Below are 10,000 nucleotides of genomic sequence, written 5' to 3'. Positions count from 1 at the left end.
CATTATCATGGTGCAGCAAAGTTGCCAGTATTCCGGTCTTCCACAGGAAGAACCTACAGAGTTTCTGGCACAATTTTTACAAATTGCTGACACAGTACATGATAAGGAAATAGATCAGGATGTCTACAGACTATTACTATTTCCATTTGCTGTAAAAGATCAAGCCAAGAGGTGGTTAAATAACCAACCTAAGGCCAGCATAAGAACATGGAAACAGCTGACAGAAAAATTCCTGAATCAATATTTCCCTCCAAAAAGGATGACACAGCTAAGGCTGGACATCCAAGGCTTTAAACAAGGAGATAATGAATCTCTTTATGATGCCTGGGAGAGATACAGAGAGATGCTACGAAAATGCCCCTCTGAAATGTTTTCAGAGTGGGTTCAGTTAGACATCTTCTACTATGGGCTTGCAGAAGGAGCTCAGATGTCTTTAGATTACTCAGCTGGTGGATCTATCCATATGAGAAAGACAATCGAAGAGGCTCAAGAGCTCATTGATACAGTTGCCAGGAATCAGCATCTGTATCTAAGCAGCAACCCTTCCATGAATGAAGAGGTTAAAACAGTAACTGCTGAATTCAGTACTGTAAAACAAGCTGCTGAATTCAATCAGCAATTAGATTTTCTAACAAAGCAGCTAGCTGAATTCAAAGACAGGTTACAGGAGACAAGGATAGCTAATATACATATGGAAGAACAGTTTAAGCAAACAAAGCAGCAGCTATCAAAGCAAATAGCAGAAGAATGCCAAGCAGTTCAATTAAGAAGTGGGAAAACATTAAATACCCCACCTCAAGGCATCAAAAATTCAAGAAATAAGCAACCCACCAAAGATTCCCCTGAGGACAGTAAGAGCCCAGGGAAAAATAATTCTGGCACTAAAACGCCAGAAAATGGGTGGAAGGCTGGCGCTGAACGCCCAGACCATGCCCAAAACTAACGTTTAGCGCCAGAAACAAGGCAGGGGTGGCGTTCAACGCCAGAAATGGGCAAGAATCTGGCGCTGAACGCCCAACAGGGGCACATTTCTGGCGTTCAGGCACCAGGAACAGACAGTGAGCTGGCGTCTAACGTCACTCCAGCTTCTGACTCTGGTACGCAATTGCCAGTGAGGGATCAGACACACATAAGTGCTGACAACAACCCCTCTAAAAAGGCTTCTTTAACCACTAAGGTTGAGGAATATAAAGCCAAGATACCTTATCCTCAAAAACTCCGGAAAGAGGAGCAGGATAAGCAATTTGCTCGCTTTGCAGATTATCTAAGGACTCTTGAAATAAAGATTCCATTTGCAGAGGCACTTGAGCAAATACCTTCTTATGCCAAGTTCATGAAAGAGATCTTGAGTCATAAAAAGGAGTGGAGAGAAACAGAAAGAGTTCTCCTCACTGAAGAATGCAGTGCAGTCATTCTGAAAAGCTTTCCTGAAAAGCTTAAAGACCCTGGGAGTTTTCTGATACCATGCATATTAGAAGGTGATTGCACCAAGACAGCTTTATGCGATCTTGGGGCAAGCATCAACCTAATACCTGCATCCACTATCAGGAAGCTTGGCTTAACTGAGGAAGTTAAACCAACCCGGATATGTCTCCAACTTGCTGATGGTTCTACTAAATACCCATCAGGCGTGATTGAGGACATGATTGTCAGAGTTGGGCCATTCGCCTTTCCCACTGACTTTGTTGTGCTGGAAATGGAGGAGCACAAGAGTGCTACTCTCATTCTAGGAAGACCCTTCCTAGCAACTGGACGATCCCTCATTGACGTCCAGCAGGGGGAAATAACCCTGAGAGTCAACGATGACGAGTTCAAGTTGAACGCTGTCAAAGCCATGCAGCATCCAGACACATCAACAGACTGCATGAAAGTTGACCTTATTGACTCTTTGGTAGAAGAGATCAACATGGCTGAGAGTCTCGAATCAGAGTTGGAAGACATCTTTAAAGATGTTCAGCCTGATTTGGAGGATTCAGGGGACATGAAAGAGCCTCTGAACTTTCTTCTGAAAGAGGAAAAACCTCCTAAACCAGAGCTCAAGCCACTGCCACCATCCTTGAAATATGCATTTCTAGGAGAAGGTGACACCTTTCCAGTGATCATAAGCTCTGCTTTAAATTCACAGGAAGAGGAAGCACTTATTCAAGTGCTAAGGACACACAAGACAGCTCTTGGGTGGTCCATAGGTGACCTTAAGGGCATAAGCCCAGCCAGATGCATGCACAAAATCCTATTGGAGGATAATGCCAAACCAGTGGTTCAACCACAGAGGCGGCTAAATCCAGCCATGAAGGAAGTGGTGCAGAAAGAGGTCACCAAATTACTAGAGGCTGGGATTATTTATCCCATTTCTGATAGCCCCTGGGTGAGCCCTGTTCAAGTCGTCCCAAAAAAGGGAGGCATGACAGTGATTCATAATGAAAAAAATGAACTGGTTCCTACAAGAACAGTTACAGGGTGGCGCATGTGTATTGACTACAGAAGGCTCAATACAGCCACCAGAAAGGATCATTTTCCTTTACCATTCATAGACCAGATGCTAGAGAGACTAGCAGGTCATGATTATTACTGCTTTTTGGATGGCTACTCAGGCTATAACCAGATTGCAGTAGATCCCCAGGATCAAGAGAAAACAGCATTCACATGTCCATCCGGAGTGTTTGCTTATAGAAGGATGCCCTTTGGGCTATGCAATGCACCTGCAACCTTCCAGAGATGCATGCTCTCTATTTTCTCTGACATGGTGGAAAAATTTCTGGAAGTCTTCATGGATGACTTCTCAGTATATGGAGACTCATTCAGCTCCTGTCTTGATCACCTGAAACTTGTTCTGAAAAGATGCCAAGAAACCAACCTAGTTTTAAACTGGGAAAAGTGTCACTTCATGGTGACTGAAGGAATTGTTCTTGGGCATAAAATCTCAAACAAGGGAATAGAGGTAGATCAAGCAAAAATAGAGGTAATTGAAAAATTACCACCACCTGCCAATGTTAAGGCAATCAGAAGCTTTCTGGGGCATGCAGGATTCTATAGGAGGTTTATAAAGGATTTTTCAAAAATCACAAAACCCCTAAGCAATCTGCTAGCTGCTGACACGCCATTTGTGTTTGACACAGCATGCCTACAGGCGTTTGAAACGCTGAAAGCTAAGCTGGTCACAGCACCAGTCATTTCTGCACCAGACTGGACATTGCCATTTGAGTTAATGTGTGATGCCAGTGATCATGCCATTGGTGCAGTACTGGGACAGAGGCATGACAAGCTTCTGCATGTCATTTATTATGCCAGTCGCGTTTTAAATAATGCCCAGAAAAATTACACAACCACAGAAAAGGAATTACTTGCAGTGGTTTACGCCATTGACAAGTTCAGATCCTACTTAATAGGATCAAAGGTGATTGTGTACACTGACCATGCTGCTCTTAAGTATCTACTCACAAAGCAGGATTCAAAACCCAGGCTCATCAGATGGGTATTGCTTCTGCAAGAGTTTGATATAGAAATAAGAGACAGAAAAGGGACAGAGAACCAAGTGGCTGATCATCTGTCCCGGATAGAGCCAGTGAAAGGGACGTCCCTCCCCTTTCTTGAGATCTCTGAGACGTTCCCTGATGAGCATCTATTTGCCATTCAGGAAGCACCATGGTTTGCCGATATTGCAAACTATAAAGCTGCAAGGTTCATACCCAAGGAGTACAATAGAATACAAAAGAAGAAATTAGTTACTGATGCAAAGTACTACTTGTGGGATGAACCTTATCTCTTTAAGAGATGTGCAGACGGAATTATCCGTAGGTGTGTCCCCAGAGAGGAAGCACAGAGAATCCTATGGCATTGCCACGGATCTCAATATGGAGGCCATTTCGGAGGTGAGCGAACAGCCACCAAGGTCCTCCAATGTGGCTTCTATTGGCCCACACTCTATAAAGATTCCCGAGAGTTTGTACGTAATTGTGACAGTTGCCAAAGAGCTGGTAATCTGCCTCATGGTTACGCCATGCCTCAACAAGGAATCTTGGAAATAGAGTTGTTTGATGTATGGGGAATTGACTTCATGGGACCTTTCCCACCATCATACTCAAACACTTATATTCTGGTGGCAGTTGACTATGTATCAAAATGGGTTGAGGCTATTGCCACACCCACCAATGATACTAAAACAGTGCTGAAGTTCCTCCAGAAACATATCTTTAGCAGGTTTGGTGTCCCTAGAGTGTTAATCAGTGATGGGGGCACTCACTTCTGCAATAAACAGCTTTACTCTGCCATGGTTCGGTATGGAATTCGCCACAAGGTGGCCACTCCATATCATCCACAAACCAATGGGCAGGCTGAAGTCTCTAACAGAGAATTAAAGAGAATCCTGGAACGGACAGTAAATACCCGTAGAAAGGATTGGGCAAGGAGCTTGGATGATGCTCTGTGGGCTTACAGAACAGCATTCAAGACCCCTATAGGGACAACTCCATACCAACTTGTGTATGGTAAGGCATGTCACCTACCCGTGGAACTGGAACATAAAGCTTATTGGGCAACTAGATTCCTAAACTTAGATGCCAAATTAGCAGGAGAAAAATGATTGCTCCAGCTAAATGAGCTAGAGGAATTCAGATTCACAGCTTTCGAAAATGCCAAGCTTTATAAAGAAAAATAAAAAAAATGGCATGACAGAAAGCTATCATCTAGAATCTTTGAACCAGGACAGAAGGTCCTGTTGTTTAACTCTAGACTCAGGCTATTCCCCGGGAAACTGAAATCCCGGTGGAGGGGACCATACGTGATTACAAGTGTGTCACCATATGGTTATGTGGAGCTTCAAGATATTGATTCTGATAAGAAGTTCATTGTCAATGGACAGCGAATCAAGCATTATCTTGAAGGCAACACTGAGCAAGAATTCTCAAGGCTGAAGCTAGATTAAAAGCTCAGCAAGGTCCAGCTAAAGACAATAAAGAAGCGCTTGCTGGGAGGCAACCCAGCCATGGGGCAACAATCCTCTAAGCATTTTGCCCTATTTTTATTTTTATTTGTTTATATAAAGTTCACTGACACTAAGGTAAAGAATCATTTGCATAAGTTTACAGGGTTACAGAAGGAATCTACACACAAAACAAAGATAAGGAGCTTACTGGCAAGAAAATGCCAGTGAAGGCCATTTTGGGCGTTCAGCGCCCAAAATGGGCATCCAGTGGGCACTGAACGCCAGTAAGGATAGCTATCTGGCGTTCAACGCCAGAAAAGGGCAACAACTGGGCGTTGAACGCCCAAGAGAGCAGCATTTGGGCGTTGAACGCCCAAAACAGGCAGTGTTTGGGCGTTCAAACGCCAGGATGGTGGGGAGGAGCTCTCCTTCTACCCATCTCCTTCTTTTTCTTTTGCTTGAGGACAAGCAAAGCTCTAAGTTTGGTGTGCTTATCCGTGATCACTAAGATCATGGCCCCTAAAGGAAAACAACCCACTCCAAGAGGAGCAAGGGCGTGATTTAAAGGAACTAAAGCGCAGAAATTCTCTCTTGAAGGACCAAGCACCTCACAGACTAGAGGAACATCCACTTCCCAAACCTCAAGGTTGTTGAGTTCTAATCTTAGCCTTAACTCTGTGATAACTGTTCTTATTTTAATTTTACCTTAGGAGTCATATAGTAGTAATTAGTATCTATTTTGATTTTATCTCCAATTAAGCTATAGTTTATTTTTCTCATCATCAGCAAACATGAATAAAGTAGTAGATCTTTTGAATAAGAAGCAATAAAATTTCGAGTTTTAATAAGAGAAATTCTAATTAGTTAAATGTGGTGGCAATGCTTTCTGTCTTCTGAATGAATGCTTGAACAGTGCATATGTCTTTTGAATTTGTTGCTTAAGACTGTTAAATATGTTGGCTCTTGAAAGAATGATGAACATGAGACATGTTATTGATAATCTGAAAAATCATAAAAAATGATTCTTGAAGCAAGAAAAAGCAGCAAAGAACAAAGCTTGCAGAAAAAAAAAAGTAGCGAAAAAAAAATAATATAGAAAGAAAAAGAAAAAGCAAGCAGAAAGAGCCAATAGCCCTTAAAACCAAAAGGCAAGGGTAATGAAAAGGATCCCAAGGCTTTGAGCATCAGTGGATAGGAGGGCCACGAAGGAATAAAATCCTGGCCTAAGCGGCTAAACCAAGCTGTCCCTAACCATGTGCTTGTGGCGTGAAGGTGTCAAGTGAAAACTTGAGACTGAGCGGTTAAAGTCAAGGTCCAAGCAAAAAGAAGAGTGTGCTTAAGAACTCTGGACACCTCTAACTGGGGACTTTAGCAAAGCTGAGTCACAATCTGAAAAGGTTCACCCAGTTATGTGTCTGTGGCATTTATGTATCCGGTAGTAATACTGGAAAACAAAGTGCTTAGGGCCACGGCCAAGACTCATAAAGAAGCTGTGTTCAAGAATCATCACACTGAACTAAGAGAATCAATAACACTATCTGAATTCTGAGTTCCTATAGATGCCAATCACTCTGAGCTTCAATGGATAAAGTGAGATGCCAAAACTGTTCAGAAGCAAAAAGCTACTAGTCCCGCTCATCTAATTAGGATCTGAGCTTCAATCAAAAACTCTGAGATATTATTGCTTCTCAACCTATTAGTCTTCTATTTTATTTGTCTAGTTGCTTGAGGACAAGCAACAGTTTAAGTTTGGTGTTGTGATGAGCGGATATTTTATACGCTTTTTGGGGATAATTTCATATAGTTTAGAGTATGTTTTAGTTAGTTTTTAGTCTATTTCTAGTAGTTTTTAGGAAAAATTTATATTTCTGGACTTTACTATGAGTTGTGTGTTTTTCTGTAATTTCAGGTATTTTTCTGGCTGAAATTGAAGGAGCTGAGCAAAAATCTGATTCAGGCTGAAAAAGGACTGCTGATGCTGTTGGATTCTGACCTCCCTGCACTCAAAGTGGATTTTCTGGAGCTACAGAACTCGACATGGCATGCTTCCAATTGCGTTGGAAAGTAGACATCCAGGGCTTTCCAGCAATATATAATAGTCCATACTTTGCACAAGGATAGATGACGTAAACTGGCGTTCAACGCCAGTTCTCTGCCCAATTCTGGCGTTCAGCGCCAGAAAAGGATAAAAAACTGGAGTTGAACGCCCAAACTGGCACAAAAACTGGCATTCAACTCCACAAATGGCCTCTGCACGTGGATTGCTTAAAGTCTCAGCCCCAGCACATACCAAGTGGGCCCCAGAAGTGGATCTCTGCATCATCCATCATAGTCCACTCATATTTTGTAACCCTAGGCTACTAGTTTAGTATTTAAACAACTTTTAGAGACTTATTTTGTACCTCATGACATTTCAGATCTAAACTTTGTATTCTCTGACGGCATGAGTCTCTAAACCCCATTGTTGGGGGTGAGGAGCTCTGCTGTGTCTCAATGAATTAATGCAAGTATTTCTGTTTTCCATTCAAACACGCTTGTTCCTATCTAAGATGTTCATTCGCGCTTAACTGTGATGAAGGTGATGATCCGTGACATTCATCACCTTCCTCAAACCATGAACGTGTGCCTGACAACCACCTCCGTTCTATATCTGATTGAATGAGTATCTCTTAGATTCTTTAATCAGAATCTCCGTGGTATAAGCTAGAACTGATGGCAGCATTCATGAGAATCCGGAAAGTCTAAACCTTGTCTGTGGTATTCCGAGTAGGATTCAAGGATTGAATGACTGTGACGAGCTTCAAACTCCTGAAGGCTGGGCGTTAGTGACAGATGCAAAAGGATAGTAAATCCTATTCCAACCAGATCGAGAACCAACCGGTGATTAGCCGTGCTGTGACAGAGCGCGTGAGCGTAGTTTTCACTGGAAGGATGGAAGGTAGCCATTGACAACGGTGATCCACCAACACACAGCTTGCCATAGGAGGACGTGCGTGCGTGAATCAGAAGACAGAGGAAAGCAGAGATTCAGAAGACAAAGCATCTCCAAAACTCCAACATATTCTCCATTACTACACAACAAGTAACGTTTAATTTATGCTCTATTGGTTATTCATAATTCAACTGATAAACATAATTGACTTCCTGACTAAGATTTACAAGATAACCATAGATTGCTTCAAACCAACAATCTCTGTGGGATTCGACCCTTACTCACGTAAGGTATTACTTGGACGACCCAGTGCACTTGCTGGTTAGTGGTATGCGTTGTGAAAAGTGTGATTCGCAATTTGTGCTACCAGAACGCAAACGGATCCCCGAACGGCAAAGCCGACCTCAACCGGCTTGACTTCTGTAACGGCTCGGCAGCCTATTATACGAAGGCGTCTCCAGTTGCTCAGACTCGACCTGGCCGAAGGATTGCTGGGCGCAATGCCAGCACTACGCGCGATGATTGGTCCTCCCCTAGGCAGCAAGACCCGGCACGCGGTAAACCAGGGAAGGACGTTGCCCGAGGGAGAGCTGGCACCCAGCGAGGTCGGGCCACCCCAAGGCCCGGAACGTGGTCCCCGCAGAAAGACGCGCCCGGGAAAGGGTGAGCAGGCACCCTGCGAGGACAGAAACAAGCCACTGCTGTCTCACTCCCATGGGTACCAGTACATGCGTACCCCATCACGGTGACCAGACATAGTGACTGGTCAGTTGCAGGGGACGGACCCGACGCTGGGCGCGCTGCAACGGATGCTGGTGACGTTGCAACGGATGCTGGGGGCGTTGCAACGGAAGCTGGGGGCGTTGCAACGTTGGCTGGGGGAGTTGCAACGGATGCAGGTCGCGTTGCAACGGATGCTGGGGTCGTTGCAACGGATGCTGCGCGCGTTGCAACGTTGGCTGGGGGCGTTGCAGCGGAGGCAGGTCGCGTTGCAACGGATGCTGGTGACGTTGCAACGGAGGCTGGGGCGCGTTGCAACAGATGCTGGGGACGTTGCAACGGAGGCAGGGCGCGTCGCAACGTTGGCTGGGGGCGTTGCAACGTTGGCTGGAGGCGTTGCAACGGAGGCAGGGTGCGTTGCAACATTGGCCGGTGACGTTGCAACGGAGGCAGGTCGCTTTGCAACGGATGCTGGGATCGTTGCAACGGAAGCTGGGGGCATTGCAACGTTGGCTGGGGGCGTTGCAACGGATGCTGAGCGCGTTGCAACGTTGGCTGGTGACGTTGCAACGGATGCTGGTGACGTTGCAACGGAGGCAGGGCGCGTTGCAACGTTGGCTGGGGGCTTTGCAACGGAGGCAAGTCGCGTTGCCACGGTTGCTGGTGACGTTGCAACGGAGGCAGGGCGCGTTGCAACGGATGCTGGTGACGTTGCAACGGAGGCAGGGCGCGTTGCAACGGATGCTGGTGACGTTGCAAAGTTGGCTGGGGGCATCGCAACGGAGGCAGGTCGCGTTGCCACGGTTGCTGGTGACGTTGCAACGGAGGCAGGGCGCGTTGCAACGGATGCTGGTGACGTTGCAACGGAGGCAGGGCGCGTTGCAACGTTGGCTGGGGGCGTTGCAACGGATGCTGGGGGCGTTGCAATGGATGCTGGGCGCGTTGCAACGGAGGCAGGTCGCGTTGCAACGTTGGCTGGGGGCAGTGCAACGGATGCTGAGGGCGGTGCAACGTTGGCCGGGCGCGTTGCAACGGAGGCAGGGCGCGTTGCAACGGATGCTGGTGACGTTGCAACGGAGGCAGGGCGCGATGCAACGTTGGCTGGGAGCGTTGCAACGTTGGCTGGGAGCGTTGCAACGGAGGCAGGGCGCGTTGCAACGTTGGCTGGGGGCGTTGCAACGGATGCTGGGCGCGTTGCAACGGATGCTGGGGGCGGTGCAACGTTGGCTGGGCGCGTTGCAACGGATGCAGGGTGCGTTGCAAAGTTGGCCGGGCGCGTTGCAACGTTGGCTGGGCGCGTCGCAACGGATGCTGGTGACGTTGCAACGGAGGCAGGGCGTGTTGCAACGGAGGCTGGGTTAAGTGCATCGTTGGCTGGTTTCGTTGCAACGGAGGCACCCGCCGTTGCAACGATGGCTCGGAGCGTT

Source organism: Arachis ipaensis, chromosome B6 (genome assembly GCF_059453495.1).
Source record: "Arachis ipaensis isolate K30076 ecotype BB chromosome B6, ASM5945349v1, whole genome shotgun sequence".
Classification (NCBI taxonomy): Eukaryota; Viridiplantae; Streptophyta; class Magnoliopsida; order Fabales; family Fabaceae; genus Arachis; species Arachis ipaensis.
Note: the sequence above shows the minus strand (reverse complement) of the source record.